Raw genomic sequence first — 24,769 nt, 5'->3', positions numbered from 1 at the left:
GAAGCAAAGTTCTTAACCAGAGGTACTATTTCTGGGTTAGCGGAGTCTGTAACCTGAAGTGTCTGTAACCCAGGGTACCACTGTACTCTGCATTGGCTATCTGCATATAGCCATCACTGCAGGAGTGGGCCTATTTATTTTTCCTCCCATTAAACTCAACAGGAGGAATATTCCTTGTGCTAGTGATGACGTGTGTTGTCATTGTGGGTGTGGTCATAGTCTCAATGAGAGACTACTGCACTGTACTGCCTTCATCCCCCCCACAGTTCCACCACATTTCAGCTGTTCCACCAGTGTGTTTTCACTAGCTGTGCACTGGATTTGGCCAGCAAGGTGTTTTGAAGCACCTTAAAGATCCACAGATTTTTCATAGCAAACTGATACCTTATTCTCCAGTAAAGTGTTAGTCTATAAATCTTCTACAAGACTGTCTTCCATTGAATCCAATGGGTCCTACAAGTGTTTCTCTCAATCTATTGGTGTGCGGGGAGGGGGGATAATGAATGCTCATGGAATCATAGAATTATAGAGTTGGAAGAGATCCCGAGGGTCATTTAGTCCAACCTCCTGCAATACATAGTTTGTGCTTTAAATTAAAGATTGCATGGGGAAAGAGGACACCTTCAAACTCACAGGCATAAAAGTACTGTCTCTTTTCATACAATGCGCAATGCAAATGTATATTGCTAGCATATCTAAACTATTATTTAGCCCTGACCATGAAAAGAATGATAAACTGCAAAATGGAATTTTTAAAAAAAATGTTTCCATTTTTATATGATCCTTTGGATTTATGAGCTATGCATGTGGCTCGTCTCATCTGCAAGCTAGCAGAGTTATCTCCAGTATAAAATATCAAGACACTTTAATTATTCTAAAGATTTACAATTAAAGTTCAAGGTTATGAATTCACTTTGATATTCCTCCTTGTGAGCTCTTTATAACTACACACACACACACACACACTCCTTCCAGTATTATATTATAATTATGTCTTATGTAGATTTCAAGTCACTTGGCTTTTGAGGTGAGAAGCAGGACTTAATAAAGCAAGACTTGTTTGGTTTAGTCACATCCACAAACTGCAGTTTGTTAAGTGTGCTGGGAATTGTAGTTCTGAGAGGGTTAAACTACAGTTGCCAGGATTCTTTGGGGGAAGCCAGGTGCTCTCAATGCATGGCGTGGATGTATTAAGAGTTCCATTTACTTATAGAACAGGTGGTCATTCATCTGAAGTGATAGTGCTTTCTTACTGACTCTCCGCCTTGCCTTTGAAGAGAACTCTGTCCACTTCTGAGGAAGTGCCAACCCTTATGAAACAATGTGACATATCATGTTATGAATACATAAAAAGGCAAGGCAATTATAGGAGTTGTAGGGTGTGTGTTGTGGGCTCACCCTTTTGCTAAACTATTCCTGTGACCTTCATCCAGAGAAGAAAGGCTGGGCGTATCCTCTGAAAGGTATCCAATTAAGCACCAAAGGCTGGCTAACCCTTCAAACATGAGAGCTTTTAATAATCTGGCAAATAGTAATTGGGAGCAAATCCTTTCATTTATGTAGGAGCAGAACTACTGGAATAAGTAAAACTACTGCTTCGCCATGCCTACTCAATGGGTACGGTCAGACAAGGCTTTATTTCATTCTCCCAATGTTTCCATACCGAATAATTTACACATTTTATGTGAAAACCACTTCTGGAAATCTAGCAGGATCTTGTGGAAATCTAGCCCTCATTTCCATGTCAAGTGCTTCCAGAAAACATCTGTTTGCTACCCATTAAGCCCAGAAAAGTGAGAGGATGAAATTTGAGGGGTTATTCTGCCACGCAGTTCTCTCCTGCTGTTTTCCTGAGTAAATCATGGGGGAGCAGAAGCACACACACGTCTAAAGGGTGACAACATATCGCCATGAGGTCTGCTGTTGCGTCACACCACACCAACTGGTATGAATGGCATTTAGCACAAGATGGCAGTAGCGCAATTCATAGGCATCAGGATATTGTGTGGCTATGAATTCTTCATAAGAAAAGTAAGTTTTCTGTGAGAAGTAGAAATATTTGTTTAAGTTCCAGCACAGAATATGCAGAGGGTAGGATTCAATGTCGTGCTCTTCCAATCATTTTGTTTGCACAAGTATTTCAGCATGCTGGATGGAAGTATTCCTCCTTCCTTTGTGTGCTATTCTGGGGGTTCTCTTGCACCCCCCAACTAGTCATGGGGTGCAAAGATGCATGGGGGAAGGAGATCAATGTAAACCACTGTGGGGGGGGGTGTTAATGATACAGTGGTATATAAATACTTTTATAAATAAATAAATACAGCCCCGTTACGCAAGGGCTTCCATGGACGGTGCTAGTTAGCTGAATCCCACCCAAATACATAAAGATACTTAAACATATTCATAACATTAAATACTATGTACACAACAACAGTGTTGTTTTCAATACATCTTATGCACCATCATGTTGCCTATTCCTAATTAAATAATATATTCATTTACATAATACTTTCTGGCTTTTGTAAAAAAACCCTTTTCCATTCTGACTCAGTAGCAAAGATTTGACGAAACAGTGGAGGATAGCAGTAGCGCTCCCCCACGTTTTTCAGCCCAGAGACACATTCGGAAGGCCAAGAATCTGTCCTGAGTACCACAATATAGCCATTTCATGGAAGAAAAATGAATGATGCTCAGAAACACCTATGCACCACAAAACAAATAAAGCGCAAACAAAAGGGCAGGCACTCCACACATACACCAGCCCCCAAAACCCAGGCAACAACAGCCTGAATGAAACAACCCAAAGGGGAAAAGGGGGGGGGGACCTGAAATTGGGGCGGCCAGTGGAATTTCATGGGCCCCAAAAGGAGTGTATGAGGGTGCCAGGGGAACCGAGCTGTAGAATACTGGCTGAGTGGTTGAGCATCGCTTAATGCTAAAAGCATTCCTCTACATTCAGTGAATCATCATCAGTGTAAATGTCTTTGGAACTGTGCTCTCAGATTTTGTTTGCAGTAATGGGACAAGTATCTTCCAAGATCATGCAAATGATCATCCCGACCCCGAAAAAGAGACGTCTGTAGCATTCTCTCTTCCAGGGTTTATGGCTGTGACAAACTTAGTTGGAACTTTCCCCCTCATGTAATTGCTGAAACCACAGCGGCAATAAAATTCCCCTAGACCTTATTTTTCCCTAGGCTCAGATAAGTACAAATAAAAGCAGAAAGGTTTCATCCTTACAGCCGTGGCTGGGTGAAGTGTAGAAATACATGCCTGCCCAAACTCAGTACAAGTACATGCTGGTTTTAAGAGCACCTTGTCACATTTAAAGTTTTACAAGCTCATATCATGTGTTAAAGGTAAAGGTACCCCTGCCCGTACGGGCCAGTCTTGCCAGATTCTAGGGTTGTGCGCTCATCTCACTCTATAGGCCGAGAGCTAGCGCTGTTCGCAGACACTTCCGGGTCACGTGGCCAGCATGACAAGCTGCATCTGGTGAGCCAGCGCAGCACACGGAACGCCGTTTACCTTCCCGCTATAAAGCGGTCCCTATTTATCTACTTGCACCCGGGGGTGCTTTCGAACTGCTAGGTTGGCAGGCGCTGGGACCGAACGACGGGAACGCACCCTGCCGCGGGGATTAGAACCGTTGACCATGCTATCGACAAGTCCTAGGCGCTGAGGATTTACCCACAGCGCCACCCGCGTCCCCATATCATGTGTTACTTGATATTATTTAGCTGACCAGAGATACGATTCTGGCTTAGCTAGCTAGGCAAGAAGAGCTGAAATCTAACACTTGGATTTATGTAAGCAGCTGCATATAGTTCCAACATTGTAGCGCACGTGGTTTCTAGACAAGAAGCAAAACATAGTGATTGAGCATCTGCTTTGTATATTTTATTTCTAAAATTCTGATGTTAAATTGTTCTCAGCAAACATTGCCCCGGAGGTCAAAGATATCTGAGTTAACTACGCCTAAGTTCTATGCAGGCAATGCCGATGGAGTACTGCACAAAGTTGGGACCTTTTCCCTTCACATCAGCCAATGTGGTGAAGGGTGAGGCAATCCTGTTTAATGGCGCACTGCCCCATTAAGTGAGCAGGGGCCACACGGCTGCTGCTGCCCATCTGCTTAAAGGAGAACCACAGCAAAGCACTATTTGGAACAGCCTCCCCACCTTTAAAAGAGGATAGGCTGCTTCTAAGGGCACTTTGCAAAGCCACAGAGGGGACTTTTACAGGTTAGCAGGCCTCTCCATCTGTCAATCATGTGACATCACACTGATGTCACATGGGTATAGCCAGGATTTATGCTAAGGGGGCAGGCTTCATGTTAGCGGGGGACAGGCTTCATGTTGTGGGGAAGCACCTCAGTTAGTTAATTATTTTTATTGATTTACATGATATAGGGATGGCAGTTGCCCCTCTGTCCCCCTTGGCTGACACCCATGTGATGTCATGTGATTGACAGGTGGGCAGCCTGTAGTCAAATTTGACCTGTGGGGCAGATCCAGATAAGGAGCCAAAGGTTTCCCCACCCCTGCGTTACAGAAGAAAACACAATTGGCTGATTTTTGTTTTACTTAGAAGCAGAGCCCTTGAAATAAATGAGGTTTCCTTCCTGCTGAGAAAAAAAATGTGACACTGCGCGCGCACACACACACACACACACACACACTGATTTTCCATGTCCTATGCATAGTGCAGCATATATTTGTATCTGGCTTTTCCAGCCAGGAGCTCAAGGTTGGTTGGGTTCATTTTTCTTCCCTTTTCCCTTTTATATTTGCATCAGCCCTGCAGGGTAGGCTAGGCTAGATTTATATGTGTATATAAACAGCAGTTATTGGCTATAGTTTGTGTGGGGTGGGTGGGGGAGCAGGATGCAGGGGTCCAATGCACATTCAGTGTGCTAGGCCCGGGAAAGTTTGTTGGCATCCCTGTATATGTTGTTTAGTGGCGTGAAGCTGAGCCCTGGCTCACATAGTGCTTCTCCCACAATATTAGCATGCATAAATGACTCTGACCAGTTAATGAGTCTAACTTTTATGGAATACCAGTTTTGTAGGATGGAGAAGGGGGTGCTGCTGCAGCTGAGTCAACATAATTCACAGGGCTGGTTCACAGATGCTTCTGCATCATTTGATTTCTTATCACTTGATTACTGATTACATGTTGACTCAGCACTTCAATTGGGAGAAAGGAATCCATTGAGAAGCATTGTGTTTGGGTGATATGAAAATGCTGCAATGGCTCATTCGTATACTATGCCAATAACCACTTGATGGTACAGTCCAAGAGTGACAAACATTAGTTAAAACACAAATGCAGCAGTAAGTTAAACGACTTTCACAATGGTGCTTCGCTGGGCAATAGCCAGAATACAGCATCTTTCTATCAAGGCTAATAGCTGGCTAATTGCAAAAGTAACAAACAGACACATTCCTAAAAGCTTAAGCATCAAGTTGCTAGGCAAGACCTTGTCAAAGAACCTGGGGCCAAACTAGAACAAAAATTATTTTAAAAGAGTTTAAAAAGCAGAAACAGGGAAAGCATGAATACAGGCACATGAGATAATAAGGGGAAAGTAATTCACTTTGCAACAGTAGAGACAGATAAACAGGCCACAGCTCCTAGGAATTGTTAATCTATTAAATGAACTAAAATCCATTTCTTTTCCAGAAAAATACCATAGCAGGTAGCCATAGCATTCCACAGACATTACTTAACTATTCAGCACTTTTTCTAAGTGGTCAAAGAGCTACTAAACATACGTCATGTTATTATTATCCTCATATTACAAATGGCAGAGGTGCAAGAGGGTTGCTGAGATATATGTTTTCCTGGATATTACCAGGATTTCAAAGGTGGAAGTGACATCCGGGGATAATTTCTGGATGGCGGCTTGTCCTGGTTCTTCAGCAAGTAAACCAAAAAAATCGCTCAACAACTTTGGGGTTTGTCTTTAAAAAACTCAACAATGTTCTGGGTGGCAGCCCCACATAATGATTTGCTGAGTTTCATATGCTAAAAAGTGGGAGAGAGGACTCTCTCCAAGGAGTTTAGAAATCTAAATTCTGATAGTGGAGATGGTAACCGAAGGAGGAGGAAGAGATGCTCCAGTATGGGAAGGGTGAATATAATCAAACACTGTTTGAGATGTACTTTGACTCCATTACAGCTGGAGATGAAGATGAAGGGACTAACATTTCAGACCTACACCTATATCAGTGCAGAAGGAAGCCTCATTAAATTCAGTTTGCCTTACCCCCAGGTATGGGATTGCAGACACTGTTACCTTCCAACCTAATCTACTTCAAGAGGCTGCTGTGAAATAAAATGTATAAGGATGGGAAATCACCATAAGACGAAAAAGGGAGCAGTAATCATTATTAGCACACTCTAGCTAAAATTAACAAAAATTATATCCCATTGGTTTAAATGGGAAATATTTAAATATGTGCCTTAACTCTCATTGGAAGCAATGGCTCTCAACAAATGATTCACCTTGTCTGCAATATGCCCTATCTGTATAGTCAATGATTAATTCTATCTTATTGCAGTTTTAGAAATTGAAAGACTTGCTGTCCACACACTTAGGACAGCTGCACCTGTAACAGACACTGTCAGCTAGAGGTAATATAATATATGTAACGGAAGTGAGGTGCACATGGACAGTCACAAAAATAGAAAGCATTTTTTTATGTAAATAAAACAAAAACACTTCATTGCAAACCAGTGAAAATTGTTATTTGAAGAGCTATAAAGCTCTATTGTGTTGGAAATGTGATTAAACACTGCCAGCTCATATGAATCAGTTGTTAATGGGGCTATTGTCCATTCTGCAAAGTACTGTAGAATAATGCAGGCAGTTATCCCAAGCTCATCAAAGCTATTTACAAACCATTCATCAGCATTAACTCCCATTGTGGAAATACATGGTTTCCTGGTTTTTCAGAAGCAGTAGTTAAAGCTGCATACAAAAGGCAGGAATTGCAAGCTCCGATCAATTCAGATGGTTGCTGTGTACCCTGTTGCCACGATTGTATTGTTTGCTCTGGAACTAAACAGACATAATAGTGTGAAAGATGGAACAGGGCTATAATAATAGTGGCAGAGAAATGGAGGCTTTCTGAGGCCTGGGATAATGGCACCAAAAAGCAGTAAGATTCCGGCATCTGGCTGAAGGAAGCAACTTCAAACGTTTGCACAACACCAAAGGCCAAGGCCAAAATTCTACTTGAGGTCCAGCAAGAAGGCTGTCAGGGGAGAGAATGGGAAGTGTGTTGTGGCAGCAAGGAGAAGCCCCTTGTGATTGCATTCTCATTGTCAGCAAAGAGATGCAATTCAATGAGCCTTCACAATCTGTGAGGCAAGCTGAAATGTTTGCTGGAATCTACCTTGAACTTTATTTGAACAGCATTCCCATTTATATTGCAAAGAGCTGTTTCCCTAGCTATTCTGAAGAGGTCTTGATCATCAATGAAGCATGCATTAAAGACAGGAAGAAATCCCAAAGGTGGTTAAAAATTATATTGTTTCCATATACAGGAATAGACAACACAATCAGAAACATTACAGAATAAAATTTCCATTGGAATGTAGAATCCAATCCACTATATACTTACCCTTCTGCCTTTGATCACATTTCTTTCTACATCAATCACAAAGTTTTAGGCAGCTGGATGCCCTTCAGATTATTGAAATTTTGTATGTCGAGTGTGGCTTGTGAATCTGGTTAGAGAGTAGACTTTACCGGCTGCAATCACACACAATGAGATATTTGTAGAGAAAAATAATAATAAAGTCATTTTATTCTAGGAAGTACATAACTTAGATAGAAAACTTTCTAGTTCTGGTCAATTTAGAGAAGAAAAAGGCAGCCATGCTTGTTCATAAGATGCCCTCTCATCCCTAAGTCTGAAAGAGGAGTGTGAGAGGGAGGCAGAAATTGGAGGTGATGCAACCTAAGATGTATCAGTCTGGACTTCAAAGGATGGAGAGGTCATCATAGAAGTCAAATGTACAGGGATGGTCTAAGAATCCATGCAAACCCCTTTCTGTAAGCTGAGTTGCATCCCGATTTCCAATGGTTATCAATCTCAGCCAACACAACCAGAGGGAAGAGATAATGGGAACTGCAGATATGAACATATGGAGGGCACCAAGTTTGGAAAGACATACTGGCCTCCCTGGGAATAAGTCTGATCGAAGATAAATAGGGGTTTAGTTCTGAATAGGTATGTTCAGGATTGTACTGCCAGTTTAACATAAATAAAGCAAACTTGTGGACATTTGGCAGAGGAGCTACTATATCCCAAGTCTCACAATGCTTGCAGTAGATAAGCCATAAGGTGGAGGAGGCTTTTAACTTTATTTTGCCTTCATTTTCTTGTTGGATTTTCCCCTTTAAAAAAATTATAATAACCTATGTAGTTTCTACCATGTCTGGGGAATGAGGGGACTTCGGATTTGGCAGATTTCAAAACCTCCCCCAACATGCCCCCCTTTTGAATTTCCCACTTACAAACCACTATTGGCAGGATAGTCACTGCAGCTGAACCAATAGTCATGTTCTAGTCCAATGCCAGAAACCGCAGGAGAAACGGCGAGGCTGGAAGTGAGGTTGGTCAAAGGTTGCTTGACACAGACAGCTTCAAGTCAGCAACAAAGGTGGCTATCACACGGAGGTGTTTTATGTCTTCACCTCCAGACTACCTTCTCCTCCTTGAGATACCTTCTCCTCCTTGACTACTTCCTTGAGAGAACACAAGACCTTTAAAGGACCAACCTTCTGGCCTGGCCTGGACCAGAGATGTGTGGTGGGAGGCATCACGCTCAGGTGTCCCTGAGGGTTTATATAGGCTTGGGGGGTCTGGGAGTATTTCTCCAAGCACAGACACCATGATTTTCCTATCTTCCACAGTCAACTCTGAGCCCAGAAAGAGACCTGTCTCTCTCCAATCTGATGCTCCTGCAGCCTCTGTTGACATCACTGCTGGATACAGAGATCATGGCGCCAATCAAATAATGATATCTGTTAGGTGATGGAGAGAAAGGTCTGCAGTATCCTACAGCCCCTGACCACCTTCCTATGGGACGTAGGATCACACCATAATACAAGTGTATTTTTAGAAAAATTAGCATTAGCAAGGTATGTCACTTCGTTTAAGGATTTCATTTTCCTTGTCAAATTTCAACCAGTTTTAAGTGCTACTAAATTCCTGCTTTGCTACCACCAACCTTGATGCATGACATATGAATGACTCCCCCGTGAAATTCTTTGTACTTGCTTAAAACTACCCAGCATCCAAATGATCTAGAAATAGTTGCTTATTCTGCATTTGTGACACCTGCACAGACCAAACAGACATTAAAAGCACCCTAAAAGACACTGCAGTTTATCAAGTCAGTACATAAACTAAAGGCTTCTAAGTAGGTTGTGACACAAGAGACTGTGCTGGCTAAAAAGTGTTGTGATTTATCAAAGCCTTTGTCCTCTGGAACCATTAAGACATATGATCCCTCCCCTGTCCCCACACAGGGTTTGCTTATTTGTTTTGTTTTCCAGTGTGAAATTGGACACAAAATGTGCAGTTGGAAGAAAAACTGTGCAGTTGGAAAGCTGATAAAATGCAGTTGTAAAATAGGGGCCAGGGGACTAGACATATAAGGAGTATGTGTTTGTTGAGCACAGGCAATGTCTGGGCAGTATGTACACAAATCCTGTAAGTGTAGAATGGGCTCAATTTTCATACTTAAAGTGCCTCAACAATCTTGAGAACTGCCACCTTCTTTTTGGCCAGAAACTTCTCTTCTGCGCCTTCATCTCCAGGCAGGTAACACTTCATCTCATCCTTGTAAATATTCCTTAAAATACTCCTGGTTGTGTTCCTGTGTTCCTTCTTCTGCAACAATAACAGCTGGTCTGTGGCCCCACTTAGCCAATGGTGGCATATTATGATAGATGTAAATATAGACGTTTCAGGATCTGCTTTCACTCAAGCACAACCCTTGCACTTATGAGTCTCTCAGAACCAGCACTATGTGGTTTGACAGAGAGTATGTGGACAAGGATCTTAGCGGTGCTCTTGTAATTTGGTGACTGCAAAGAATTTGACCTTTGCCCTCAAAGTGATGGAGTACAGACTCTCAACACACTCAATGCCAAATATTTCATCAATGGAAACAGATTTTTATTTTATAAATTGGTGGAGTGCTGCACTCACCATTTGCCTCCTCATCCCCGTAAACATGAGAGACAGAGCAAGAACTTCAGCTGGGTATGGGAGGCAGAGGAAATCCTGCTAGTGATCTAGTCCAGAAAATGACCACTAATTTATTGATCCCTGTTGGCTTTGCTCACTAAACTCCTCAATTTCCTAGCCAGGACTTTCATATTGACCAGATCAATCACCGGCCTGGACCAAATCTGAAACAGACCATTTAGAAACCTTTTGAAAAAGCTGGTTGGAAGCTTGATTCTGAAGACCATACAAGAACCTCTGGCAGAGAGGACCAGTTGCAGAGCACACTGACTGCGACCCACAGCTTGGCCAAATGTCAAAAGAAATTATTCAAGTCCCTGTTTGGGCATGAAAAGCAAGTACCAATCTGACTCTGATGCCACTGAGTTTTTTGGCTGAAGAAACAACTTGTATAGTTTCTTGCTATTTTGCTATGGTTTTTTAAAATCATCTTTCAAAAGATTTGTCTCATTTGAAGGTATTTTTCAGACAACCCATAGATCATCATATATTGTACTGCAGTAGCTCTATTTAGATTTTAGTAGACCTGGCAATTTCGGAATGGGTTCAGGGAACAAACATATCTAATTGTCCTTCAGGAGGCCTTGTGTAGGTGGGTGGGGAGAATACAAGCGTTTCCGACTTCCGGGTTAGCGCCACCGGCAATGGCGGATTTCCTCTGATCGGGAAATCAGGGTCTGGACCGCCACGGCGAGGTGGAGACCCATTACAAACCACAGGTGGGAGAAGCCTGTGGACGTGGGATTCAGCTGGCACCTTTTGTGCCTCCCTTACTCACGGGGAAACCCAGTTTCGGGGTTCCGGAGCGACGTGGGGTGAGTGGCGCGGTGCTTCGAATCAACTGCTTCTTTCACGGAGTGAAGCCGCATAGCTGTTGCCGGAGAGCGCTGACTTTTTCCTGTGGACAATTGGATTTTAAACAACTACCCATGAGTAGAACGGGAAATTGGATCTTTAAACATCGTAATTTGGCATCGAAACGGGAAGGTTTCAAACAGGAAGTCCGCCTTCCCCTTTTGTAAATAGATTGAAGCAAAGACGTTGCAAACTAAAGTCTGGAAAGTCTTTTGTAAAGGATTAAATCTCCATTGGTTAAAACTACTAAACCCCCCTTGGAAGCTGGAGAAGAGGGGGAAAATCTTAGACTGCCTAAGCCTGCAGGAGAGAGAGCGAAAGAAGATAAATTACCACCGTCTTGAACCTGGGAACGGGCTGTCAGTAAGTTCATTGACTGTGAATAACGTATGTAGACAGATAGCTAAATAAGAGAAATATATTGTTTCCATTGCTTCCTTTTGCACCTGAAAAGGAGCAAATGTAACTGAAAATTGAACTAACTTTGTTGCTGGAACTGTGTTTAAAAGGATGGATACAAACAGAAATTGTTTCCTCTAGAGGGAGTTTTTGAAACTGTTGCAGGAGTGGAGCTGGGGAATTTTCCAGCTGTAGAGATTAAAGACCGTGAGAAACAGAGATTGACCTTGGACAAGAATGTTGACAGAAAAAGCCCTAGTGATTGCATTTTGCAAGACAAGTGCTTTATTGGAACAGCTTCATAAGAAGACGGATGTGATGATTATTAAAATTGATAATATGGGACCAAAAATGACTGAGTTGGGACTAAAAGTGAATACCCATACAGAAATAATTCAGTATTTGATTCAGGAATCTGTTTTGACATGGCAAGCTGTGGAGAAGACGAAGGAGAAAGTTGTTGTTGAACCTCAAATAATTCAAGTGGATAGAGCCCCCGGCCTTACAGAGGCAATTTGATGAACATAAGCTGTTGCCCTTTACGAATGAATCCAGAGAAAGCCAGACTTGGAGGTGGGCTGACCTGTCAAGAAGGAATAAAGACATTGTTAGGTTGGAGTTTCCCCTCAGTGCCAAAGGAAGGAAACTAAGAACAAGACCAGCAGAAGATAAAGTAAAGCACATGTATAAAAATGAAGATCTGCAGAAGGGACATGGAAAAGAGTTAAGAGCCTCGGATAGAAGATCACCAGGTTGATGGACCATATGGAATTGATAGAAAGGACTGACAGAATCCGAGTCCAGGGAGAAGAGACGGCGGAAGAAGATTGGAAAAAAGTTTTTAAAAAATTATTTAGAAAAATATTGTTAAATTAATGAGTGTTAGAAAAATTGTTGGAATGAAATTATACTGCTTTAGTAGAAATGTTATAAGGAGTTAAGTGTAAATAAGTTTTAGGGTTTTAATGGTAAGGTAAGGTTAAAATAAATTAAGATAATTAAATGACAGAAAATAGTGAAAGATGGAAAGGATTTGCTGAAATAATTAATAACTAGAATACAAAAAAGGGAGGTGTGAGGAGGTCGATGAAAAAAGTTAATGAAAGATAAAGATATGGAAATACTGGAGGTGTTTTTAATTATTTTTGCTTTTGTTTTTGTCCGGATGTATTGTGTTTTTTGTTCGTTTTTCCTTATCTTTTTTTTATACGTACTGTAATGTTTTGATTTGTATTGTTTATCTTTTCCTTTTTTTCTACTTCGTTTTGTAATTCTTAAACTTTTAATAAATATTATATTATATTTTATTTTTTTAAAGAAAGAGAGAATACAAGTGTTTCCTACTCCTGACCACATGACTGTGCACAATCCCCAAATCAGTTCAGGGCCCAGATCCAGGTCAAGTCAGTCCCAGATCATCCTAGCTTGGATCAGGGCTATTCTGAAGTGCTAGATTAGGCTTTGAATTGAATTGAGGGCTCATGCACAGCTCTAGCGGATATGTACCAGTAGTAGAAAAAGTGAAATTTTCAGTGGAATCCAATGCCTGCCTACTTAAAAAAAAAAGAAAGTCTTATTGACTTCATTGAGACTTGCTCTCAAGTATGTGTGTGTAGGGTTTCAGCCTCTGTGTCCTGGGAATCCAAGCATAAAGACATAAATCCAGCCATTTTGGGCATGGCTCCATTGAAGCACAATCCTACATTAAATAGTAGAAAGCCTGTGGCTTGTGGCTGATGTTCAAAATTTCCCACCAAGCTTGGCATTCAAAGAAAACAGGACATTGAAGCTAAACCTCAGACAAATGTGTAATGCATTTTTAATCATTTCCAAGTGCGTAGGGACTATTTACCTGATGCTTTGTTCTTTACACAATTATCATTTGGAACAGCTTTTGTGCAAAGTAAATAAAACTGAGTGTCAATGTGATGGCTTTTATAAATATTACCAGAGGGAATAATCAGTTTCACACCAGTATACCAGTATACCTGGCTGGCTTGTGGAAATCAATGATACTCAGGGTTAAGGTAGAAAATGAAAAACAACCTTATCCTCTTTGTTTCCTATGTACTGTGAGATGCACAATTCTTTGCATATCAAAGTAAAAGACAAAAGTGACAGGACTCGCCCGCCGTCCACACACTGAAAAAATGAAATTGGTATAAAAGCTGGTGGTGTGACAATTACAAACATTTCTCCAAACACCTCACATTGTTAAATGAGATCTTGATTGCATCCCGTTTCATACTTCATCAGAACAAAAAAATGGAAATTTTCTCATACAAGGCGATTGCAGATGGGGGAGCTATTGATGAGGGGGGTTCTCCTTTGTTTTGGTTGCATAATTCTTATTCATCGGGGGGGGGGGCAAAAGCTTGTTTCTGTAGTTACGGTTTCCTGCTGCATGCAAAAGTATCTCTAAATGGGCGTTGCAAAGATTTCACTAGGGAAGCGGAGAGAAAGTCAATTTAGTTTGCATATAAATGTGACCACCTAATTCACACTTTCCAAAACAAAATGTGAAAAGAAGCACGTCATCCTTCAAAATTCGCACTTCTCCCAATTTTGCAATGCTGTTCTCCAGCCAAGTATTGTGTACAAAAATACATATACTCGGATAAAGTGTGCATAAAAATGCATGCATTCGTCAAAATAACATTGCACCGGGGAAACTGCATATTAACATGCATACAATGGGAGAAATTCATACTAAAATTATGATGAATTTTCAAGTGGATGGGTTTCATTTTTTAAAAAAATGCAAAGTGATGCCATAATTTGGAAAATGGAATTTACAATTGGTACAGTGAAAAGCAAGCAAACCTAAATTGAGAGATTCACCTGTCACTAGCTTTCATCCACAGTGGGATTGTTTTTCTCTCTAGATTAGACTTGGATTTTAAAATTTAAATCAGCTCAGATCTTTATTAGTGCCTCTCTCTTTTCTAATTGCTAAACAATTGATTCCCATCCTCATTTCAGTTTATGTTCAGGTTGAATGATGGTGGTCCTTAAAACAGCGTTTTATCACAGCTTGGTTTTTTAAAAGTGATGGGCAGTGTGTAGATGGAGGCTAATGGAAAAATCCAGAAACCAGCCGGTATAACTATTACAGATAAAGCAAAGCTTCTGGTTATCAAGAGCTACAGAAAAAGTCCATGCTGCTTAGAAGAACTAAATTATAATGTGTGGGTTGTGTGCTTTAAGGTAAAAGTTGAAGATAGGCCTGACAGCTTTGATTTTCACTTACTGTTTACAAGGAATTGATATAAAGAACCATGCAGGGGGAAGGAAATTGGTGTTAGGTATGAACTTAGGACATGTTGAAGGCTCCCTCACAAAAGGGATTTTGTAATTTTCCTAACCTTTTACAGAACAAACCCTCCTTCATGGTAAGCAAGCAATGAAAACGATCCTTAACAAGCACAGGGCAATATACATGATCAGGAAACTACTATTATAGCATATAGAATTAAAATTTGCAAACAAGGAAGTACCTGCAAGAAAATATTTCAGTGTGGGCACTGCGGGGTGCTCCTGTTCAGGGTTCTAACAAGACAGCCATGCCCCCTTCTAGGATATTTCATTTCCTCTCCTCCACCACCCGCTTTTTTGACCTGCCACCCAAAAGCCAGTCAGCATGGGTTGTTGGGGTGTTGTGTTTTTCCATTTTGTCTTTTTGGGGGGGGAAGTATGTGGGTGGGTGGGATGAACACACCATGGGTCAATCCCAGGTGCATTAGGATATTAGATCTCTCATTTGATGTATATGGGCAGCTCTGTCTTCTACTTGGGGACATTATTATTATTACTGTATTATTAATGATACAATTAATAAAATTAATTATTGTTATTATTAATTAATTAATTAATTAATTAATTAATTAATTAATTTCAACCTCTACTGTACGTTTTAAAAACAATTGCCAGGCATAAAGTGTTCCTTCCAGGACAAATAAATGTATAGATATAAAGTCTTGTAGGCAGTGACCTATCCAACCTAATGAGATGGTTTATTCTGCCATTTTTGTATCCATGTCTCTGTCCCTCCCCTCCTTCCATTCAAGACACTAGACTCCATTCCTACTCTCACTCACTTAATAGATTTCCCCACTCAATCACTCAACACTGCATGCCATTGAGGTCTTATGGGACTCTAAGGCACCCCTCCTCCAAAGATTTTAAGGCCGTTTAAGTCCTCTCTGAATATGGAGGGTCCATATATCCATCATGACTAATAGCCATTGATTGACCTATAGCACAATCCCAATCAGAAGTCACTCCCACTGTGTTTCATAAGATTTACTCTCTGCTAAGTGTGCATATGATTGCAGCCCTGTTGTCTGTGGACCTGTCAAATTCCATGCATGAAATGGAATTCTTGTCCACCCCTGTAAATATAAAAAGATGTATTTCCTCTGTGTGGTGAATAAATATCATAATTCACTTGCATATGTTGTTAGGTCAAATAGTTGCAGAGAATAAAACAAACAAAATACATTTCTGGACTGAATATTGTATTCAGGGCAATATAATAAATTCACTATGAAATCTGGGCATAAATCAAGAAGAACCTGTAAAGCTGCATTCCAAATTTGGCTTCAAATCATTGCCATAACTCTCAGTGTTAGACACATGTGAATATGATAACCTACTTCTAAAAATACCAAAATATGAAGCAGAAAAATATCCACGACCGTAAGTGACATTTCAACTCATTTATCGTAGTCAAGAGATTGAAAGCTTTGCTGACAATATTTCACTTAATAATAATGTAAAAGAGCTGAACCTAGGAGTCTGTAAAACAGATATATTAGTTTCACATGGGCAGGAAAAGGGAGATATGTTTTAATACAGGACTTTGCAGTAGCACACCCGCAGGTGCCAATTTCAATTAAGGACAACTAGCATCGATTCTGCCAATGGCTACCCATGCTTACCTTGGGAGTTCTTTGAAGAAGACGCTGCTATGCGAGATAAGTAGATGTCATACACCCTGATTTTTCAAAAGAAAGTGGGCAAGGTTCTACCACAGTGCAGATAACTAATTTTCGGGTAAAGTGCTATGGGATAGCAGGTGAGATGGGCTTCTTGGCAGGGAAGAAGTCACTGAGAGTTAGTAAAAATGGCATGGAAGGGAAAATTGAAGTGGCTCTCCAGGGTTTCAGACAAGCTGAAAAGCAGAGAAACTGAAAGGGGTTCGGCAATCTGCTCATAAAGGTAAAGGGACCCCTGACCATTAGGTCCAGTCGTGACTGACTCTGGGGTTGCGGCGCTCATCTCGCTTTATGGGCCGAGGGAGCCGGCGTACAGCTTCTGGGTCATGTGGCCAGCATGACTAAGCTGCTTCTGGCAAACCAGAGCAGTGCATGGAAACTCTGTTTACCTTCCTGCCGGAGCGGTACCTATTTATCTACTTGCACTTCGTGCTTTCGAACTGCTAGGTTGGTAGGAGCAGGGACCAAGCAACAGGAGTTCACCCCGTCACGGGGATTCAAACCACCGACCATCGGCAAGTCCTAGGCTCTGTGGTTTAACCCACAGCGCCACCCGTGTCCCGAATCTGCTCATGTAAGTAGGCTATAGCAAAATGACACAGTGTAGAGACTTTGTTCCAACCAGTTATGCCCTATTCCGGAATATTCCATTCCATACACACACACACCAGCCAGATTTACTTGCCAAAGATCCAGGACAAACCAACACCTTCCAGAAATCCCTCCCCCACAGACATCACTTTCGCCTTTGAAATCCCAGTAATGTCTGGGAAATCCCAGATGTATGGCACCCCTAATTTCTACTTGGGGTTCCCACAGACCTGGTGATTTCTCCCTCTGGTGTGTGCGCAGTGCCATTTTGGTTCCATAAGATAGGCACTTAGAGATGAGTGACAGTTATGGCTGCTCATGCCAGGGGAGGTTGATGACTAAGTCAGGGTCCTACCTATATTTTTAATTCCCTGCAAAATCCAAATCTGTAGCTTGGCAGACCTGTGAACTCTGCCCACCACCCCAAGTCATATTCTTAATTTCCCAACCACTCAGAGACACAAGATTGAGTTCAGTTAGTTATCAAGCAGCTATACTACTGCATTGCTTGAATGTCCACAGTACATTCGTAAAGGAGGATAGGGAGAAAATCAAAACAAATTGTCCCCATCTGATCCCACCAGCCACCACTTACTGATTCTACGGAGTCAGATAGCACCCTAACTCTAGTAAACATGGGAGGGTTGATTGACCAGCTCCCTGCTTAAAATTCACCCACCCCATAAGCAAAATGCAACTTCCTCCAAAGGTGACTCCATTCTAGCGCTACTCATTTACTTCCCCTGAAACCCCACTGCGTCAGATGTGTTTAGCCCAGAAATGAGCAGTTGAGTAAACTGTTGCTACAGACAATCAGGGTGGCATTTGAATAAAAATTACTGTGCTTTCTGTACTATAAATCATCATCTGTCAGAAGATGCTGCAATTAGATGCAGCTGATGATGCATGTGCCAGGCTAAACAAAGTCCAACTCATTTTCTGTTACTTCACTGAATAATGAAAACAGCTCCAATTCACAGATCCACCAAGATCAATATGCCCAGTAATGACATGGTATTTCTGCTTACTCTGGATCGTAATTTTGATTCTCAAATATTGACATTGAATTTTCATCAACACTGTGAAATTCAGATAACATAAAATTCCACACCACTGCAGTGCTGCTACCTGATCAGCTACAGGGCTGAGGGTTTTAATTAGTAGATGAATCACTTGCAGCTAGTTTTAATCAGTAAGGCTGAAGTCTAAGGGCTATTCAAAGGTTATTTTTTCTCTGATGTGTTATTGTAATAGGGAATTAAAGAAGGGCTTCTAACAACGAGCCATACCTTTTGATTGTGAAAATGTAAGCTCAATTTAACCTCAGCCATCAACTTCTTGTGCAGCCATAGGCATGTCACATTTCTCATCCTCCATGACAACACTCACGTTGGTAATACAGGAATACAAATATGACCATGGGCATAGCCAGGATTTTTGTTAGGGGGACAGGACTTTGCTGGAGGGGCAGGACCTTTGTTGGGGGGGGGCAGAACCAACATGAATGGTCAGTTAGTTAAGAATTTCTATTTTTTTACATGATCTAGAGGGGGCAGCTGCCCTTCCCTGCCCCCCCCCCAGCTACACCCATGAATATGACCATGTACTGTTGTTCAGGCCAGTGGGGATGGTATAGGAGGTGGGTAAGGGGAAATGACAGCTCTTTACTCTCTCCTTTCTTTACACCTCTGAGATATTCCCTTGCTGTGTTAGTAGGATCAGGCTGTATTTAACAGAGTGAAATTCTTCAGGACCCAAGTACATAGGGATTACAAATGCCAATGACAGCCCATAAGATAAGAAGGGCTTCATGGAAGGAATATGCTTTGCTGAGGCTTGCTGTTCATATGTTTACTGCAATTAATAAGGAATCAGCACTACGTTAAACACAAGAGAACAATTCCCTAGGAGTTTATCTCTGATGCACGTGATCGGTTAACAACACTAACTTGCTAGCTGGAAGATTTCTTCTGGGTGATTATATATGGTTTGCATCTGCAAACTGAATGGCTCTTCCCACGCATGGAAAGATTTTGATCCAGCAGTTGGCTCCTACTGGGCAGAAGGGAGGAGAGGATGGTTTTAGCCTACATCTCTCTCCACAGTCCCAGGGTCCCACAGCCCCCGGAAGAAATTTTCAGTAAATGCAAGGGGATGTAGAGGAATATCTCCTCCTCTTCTACTGTTGGGAACAAGGTTTGAATCCAAGCCAAGGTTTTCATAGTATTTCACTGGCTTAGCATATTCCATTCACAAAACACACAGTGCGTCACATTTGTTGAAGACTTTTCAACTAAACAACATTTGTTGTTGTTGTTGTTTTATTTATAGGCAGCCCAACTGACTGTGTTGCCCCAGCCACTCTGGGGAGCTCCCAACAAAATATTAAAAGCACGATAAAACATCCAAACATCTAAAACTTCCTTATACAAGGCTGTCTTCAGAAGCTTTTTAAAAGTCAAATAGTTGTTTATTTCCTTGACATCTGATGGGAGGGTGTTCCACAGGGTGGGCAGCACTATCGAGAATGCCCTTTGCTTGGTTCCCTGCAACTTCACTTCTCACAGTGAGGGAACCAGCTATCAAAAACCCCTGGATAGCTACTGCCAGTCATTGCTGACATCACTGACTTAGCTGGACAAATGGCCTGAGTTGGTATAAGGCAGCTTCCTAAGGTCAAAGTATCTGGATCAGATGATGAACAGTGCAAAGTAGCATATGGGGAAAGGATGCTCCTTGAGGTCAAATTTTAGGGCTAGCTTTCCTTTGCCTCACGACACTTGCATCGGTACCCAAATGGCCGCAGCATTGGCTGAGGTCATTTCTGCCAAGTGCATGCAGAGGTAGCTGACCATCATAGCTAACAATGCTGAGCTATTGTGGATTGTTCCGGCTTCATTTTTACGCCTCATTGACCATTTTGTCACTTGCATTTCATATCTGAAACGGTCAAGAAAAATATATTCCTTTCCCTCTCTTTTCTGTGCCATCAATTTAGCCTTCTAATGAGGCTAAATTGAGAACACTTGTAATCCAAGCTATAAAAGCTAGAGGGTTTGTCAGGCTTCCAGTACTCCATGACATTCCTTTTGGTTGCCAATAAAGCCAGATGTATAAATGTCCTGAAGTGTGAGTGTGTTGTGAGTGAGCTCATTTATATGCTGAAAGAGACAGATGTCAGGAGAAGGAGATGATGGTGGAACTCATAATCTTACTGACAGCATGAGCTACGCAGTTCCAATATCTCAATATGAGTCTAATTCTGCTCCTATTACAGTCAATATGAATTTGGCTGCTGAATTTAATAGGAGCAGAAGACCAAGGTGTGGATGCAGCCAGACAACAACTTGCAGAGAGAGGAATGCCATTTTATATCTTCAACGCTTGAGTGACACAAAAGGCAGCTTTTCTTGGGTGCACTGTTGATCACGGGGAGATGTCCCTGTGCACAATAACCAGCACATTGCACCTGGACAGACGCAAGCACAACCAACTTTCTGAGGACATGAAAACAAAGCTGGAAGCTATGGGCTGTATTCAACGTAGCAAAAAGGTAGATGTTCTGTCAGCTCAAGGATTCCTCCTTAGACAACGGAATGTTCTCCTCCCAACAAGTGCCTCCTTCATCTGTTTGGGCTTCCTCCTCAACCCTCTGGAGCAGATTAAGGGATGACATGGGGGAATGTCCAATTGCTTGTGCTAGCACTATTATTCAGTTGAATACCACCCTATGCCTTTACTTGCTTGGTACAGCTTTGGGAAATGTTCAGTTCAGTCCTAGAGAGCCTCCAGACTGTCCCTACTTCATGTGAAGGTTTCAAGTGCATATTATAAATTTAGGTTTGTGAAATTAAACTGGATTAAAGTGCTATGCCACCTGTTGCACAAGAAATCCACTTTTAAAAACAAAAATAAAACAGGCTTTTTGCAGTTAGGAAAGTAACAAGGAAATACACTGAAAAGTGTAGAATGAATGACTGATTAACGGAAAGAAATATAAACATTCTGCAAGCAAATCAGCATGGATGCTTATTGTAGGATAACTGCCCCATATACAAATCAGAATGAATGCTCAATAAAGACTGGATATAGTCTAACCTTTGTAAGCTTCGTACAAGCAAATCAGGATGAATATGGGTCATTTGGAGGACCCCCTGGAGTTATTTGTGAGGACTGGTTGTTTCTCTGTGGCTCAAAAGCCAGCATTTCACATCAAAGTCATAAATACCCAGACATTGGTGTTATTGTCCCTGTTAACTAAATATGTCAAGTTGGATTCTGAGGTGCATCAGCAGGAAGACTTCACATTTTTCTACACAGCGCAGCTTCTTCCCAGGAGAAATTCTGGGGTACTGGTGGATGGACAGGTCAAACAGTGTCATTTCAGAAGACTCCTTGTGTTTGGTGTAGGCACTTCCCTTCAGGTGCAGGAAAATAGATGGGACAGGCAAGAAAAGAGAAAAAAGAACTAAAATCCACATAGCACATGGTGCTGTGCAATCTCTTCTTGTTATGTACTGAAGTTCTCACCCTGGGCCAGCAGGGGGATACTGTAGATAGTTATGCAAATGAAGGATCGAAAGTGATGTTCTGTGATTGGATAGTTTGTATGCAAATGAAAGATCGAAAGTGACGTTCAGTGATTGGATAGTTTTAGAAAGTTGCAACAGTTACGTTGTTCTGGAGCTCTATATAAGCAGGCTGACTGAGCTCTTCAGTTCAGTTCTGTTCTGGCCTTTGAATAAACAAGAACTGTTTGAAGAATCGCTGTGTCGTCTGATATGTTCGCCCACAACTTAACACTTCTTACATGGAGTCTCTAGATGCCTGCTACATAAGGCACCTCACAACATTTCTTGCACCGCATCATCTCATAATAGTGCTTACTAAGTCTGTGTGGTGGTCCAAAGTCTTCTTCTAGCTCTTTCCTCCCAAACTGCAGAAGAGTGACACCTTTCAAATGCATTCAGATAAAAACCTTTCCATATTTCAGTGGTACCTCAGGTTAAGAACTTAATTCGTTCCGGAGGTCCATTCTTAACCTGAAACTGTTCTTAACCTGAGGTACCACTTTAGTTAATGGGGCCTCCTGCCTCTGCCGTGGTGTGATTTCTGTTCTCATCCTGAAGCAAAGTTCTTAACCTGAGGTATTATTTCTTGGTTAGCGGAGTCTGTAACCTGAAGCGTATGTAACCTGAAACATATATAACCTGAGGTACCACAGTATTATGTTGTCCCCTGATAATAGATGTTCAGTTCTTGCTCATTTGTTGCATAGGATTCCAATCTTCTTAAGGCAGCATTTCTGTTCTTGTGCAGTCTTCCCCCACCCCCACCTCCACAAAACATCATCTTTCTTTGACCACCTAGCCAAATCTAGTTCAGCTAGACAAGCTCCTTCTTTTAATACTCTCTCTTTTCAGATCACAGCTGAGTGTAACCCTGGGCATGCACACCCCTCCTTTTTCTCACAGTGAGCTACATTTTCTGCTCCAGAAGCAGGTAACCTAAAATCCTTTTAAGCCACAATGTCTGATGTGAATTATGCCTGGGAATTGCATCTCTGAAAGCTTTGAAATGTAGTGACCGACACAGCTGGCTGTAAGGAAGCAGGCACTTTGTAGGCTAGCTAATGACCACTCCTTCCTCCAGCAGTGTGCAAATGAGCTGATCTTTGCTCCTTGTGGTATATATTACCCGTCAACAGGCAAAGCTAAATCTTGAAATGATCTACTTACCAGGTTTTAATGGAAGGTGCCATATGCCTCTATTTATACATTACCTGGATGGATGGAATTCAGATGTGCCTTGTTGGGAGTTGCAGTCTGATGGAGCAAGTATGCATGGGCTCTAGGATTGGCATTGATGGCTGGACACCATACATGCCGCCCTGTGTGGCTCTAGGTCAGGGGGCAGAATGGCGGTTTTACAGGCCACCTACATGAGATTTTCCATACTCGGAGAAGGCTCTCTTCTAAGAATCCTCATCCAATTCTGCATGGGCACATGAACTCATGTATCCATCCCTCTGATAGATGCTTTAGTTAGCTTTCTGTTACCCACTACTTCAAAAAGGATTTGTTTACTTTAGACATCTTGGAACTGGCCTAGCCTTTGGACTCCAGCCAGGGCTGCTGACCACATGAACACTGCTTTGGAAACCATGCCCTTGGTGCACAGCACAATCACTGCCCAAGCACCATTTCTGTGGACCCAGTACAAGTTTGTAACCCAGATTGCCTGTGCCTCCTGCCTTTGCTCATTTGTTTTGGGGAAAAGGCAAGAAAGGACTTTTACGTTTCTTCCATTGTCCTTGGGATCTCCATAGGGAAGTTCAAATGACCGCCCTCCTCTGAAATAAGGTGAGCAGGGTTGCAGAGTGTATGTACTATCTTGGCTCTACACTGCATCCCACAGTCACATCTAAGCAGGAGAAACCATCCCATGCTATCCATGGGGAAGAGGTCCACCTGCATACTGGTACACATGCATGCAGCTCTTCCATGTGAAGTGTGTGACCCTACTTGGGCTAAAGTCTGCTTCCATGTAGAGGAGTTCTACATCTACAAATCAGTATGTGTGTAGAGCTCAGATGGGGAGGAGGAGAAGGAGGAGCAGGAATTTCTGCTGTATGAGTGGAAGTACAGGATGTATGGCTATGCCATGCCATCTACAAGGCAGAAGCCAGCAGCCTTGTGTTCTTTCAGCATATGCAGTGAGTGTCATGTGAACTTCACTTCTGGCCCCAGTTATTACGCTGCGTGTCCCTCTATCTTTCTGCCAGTCACCCATCACATCCTGTTGGCTTCTCCTATCTGTGTGCAGCAGCTAAAGAACTTTGGAACCCGGCATTCTGGACAGAGAATATTACATAAAGAGTAACACATAGATGAGGGCCTGGGCTAATAGCTCACAGCTGAGAACTTTGCTCTGTTTAACACTGCTTCTGATTGGATACAGCAAATATCATAATATCTTGCCAACCTACACATAGAAATAAGATGGTGGTGTTTATGGTGGTGCCATTTCTATGAATCTTATATTGTTTGGAGCCATAGTCAGTTATCTTGCTTAAGTTTATTTTCTTTTATAAAATTAATATTTATTTAGAAGCAATAAGATGAACACGAGTTTATTGGGGACTTCAAAATCCCACAACAAGATGTGCTTTATTCAGATTCATATATCGCATCCATCACTATGGTATCAATTTCGTACAGCTATTATTCATTGGGATGGTCTCAGTGAAGGTGAGAAGGGGCAGACACTGTATATTTTTAGTGGGGCTACAGCCACTTGTCGGCAGCATTTTAATAAGAGAGGTGGGCACAGAAATGTCTCTCCAGTTCACCATTTTTGCTCTCTATTCCAGCCCATTTTGATTTTATGCTATGTTTCCCCTTTTGTTAAGCGATTTGATATCAGCTACTTTTCAACTGCATTGCAGTCACTCCACTTCACAGTGTAACACAGCATGATGTAATGGAGCTTAAACAATCCTATTCTGTGCTGCCATACAAAGAAGTTCTATGGTCATTTCCAAAGTGCGGCTGTAATGCTTTTGAAATATCCCATCCTTCTTTGTTTTGTTTGTTTGTTTCTAAATGCCATCCATCTGAGCTATCCATTCCCTGTCCCCAGAAGAGGACAAGAACC

This window comes from Podarcis liolepis (assembly GCF_965112155.1).
Source record: "Podarcis liolepis genome assembly, chromosome: 3".
Lineage (NCBI taxonomy): Eukaryota > Metazoa > Chordata > Lepidosauria > Squamata > Lacertidae > Podarcis > Podarcis liolepis.
Note: the sequence above shows the minus strand (reverse complement) of the source record.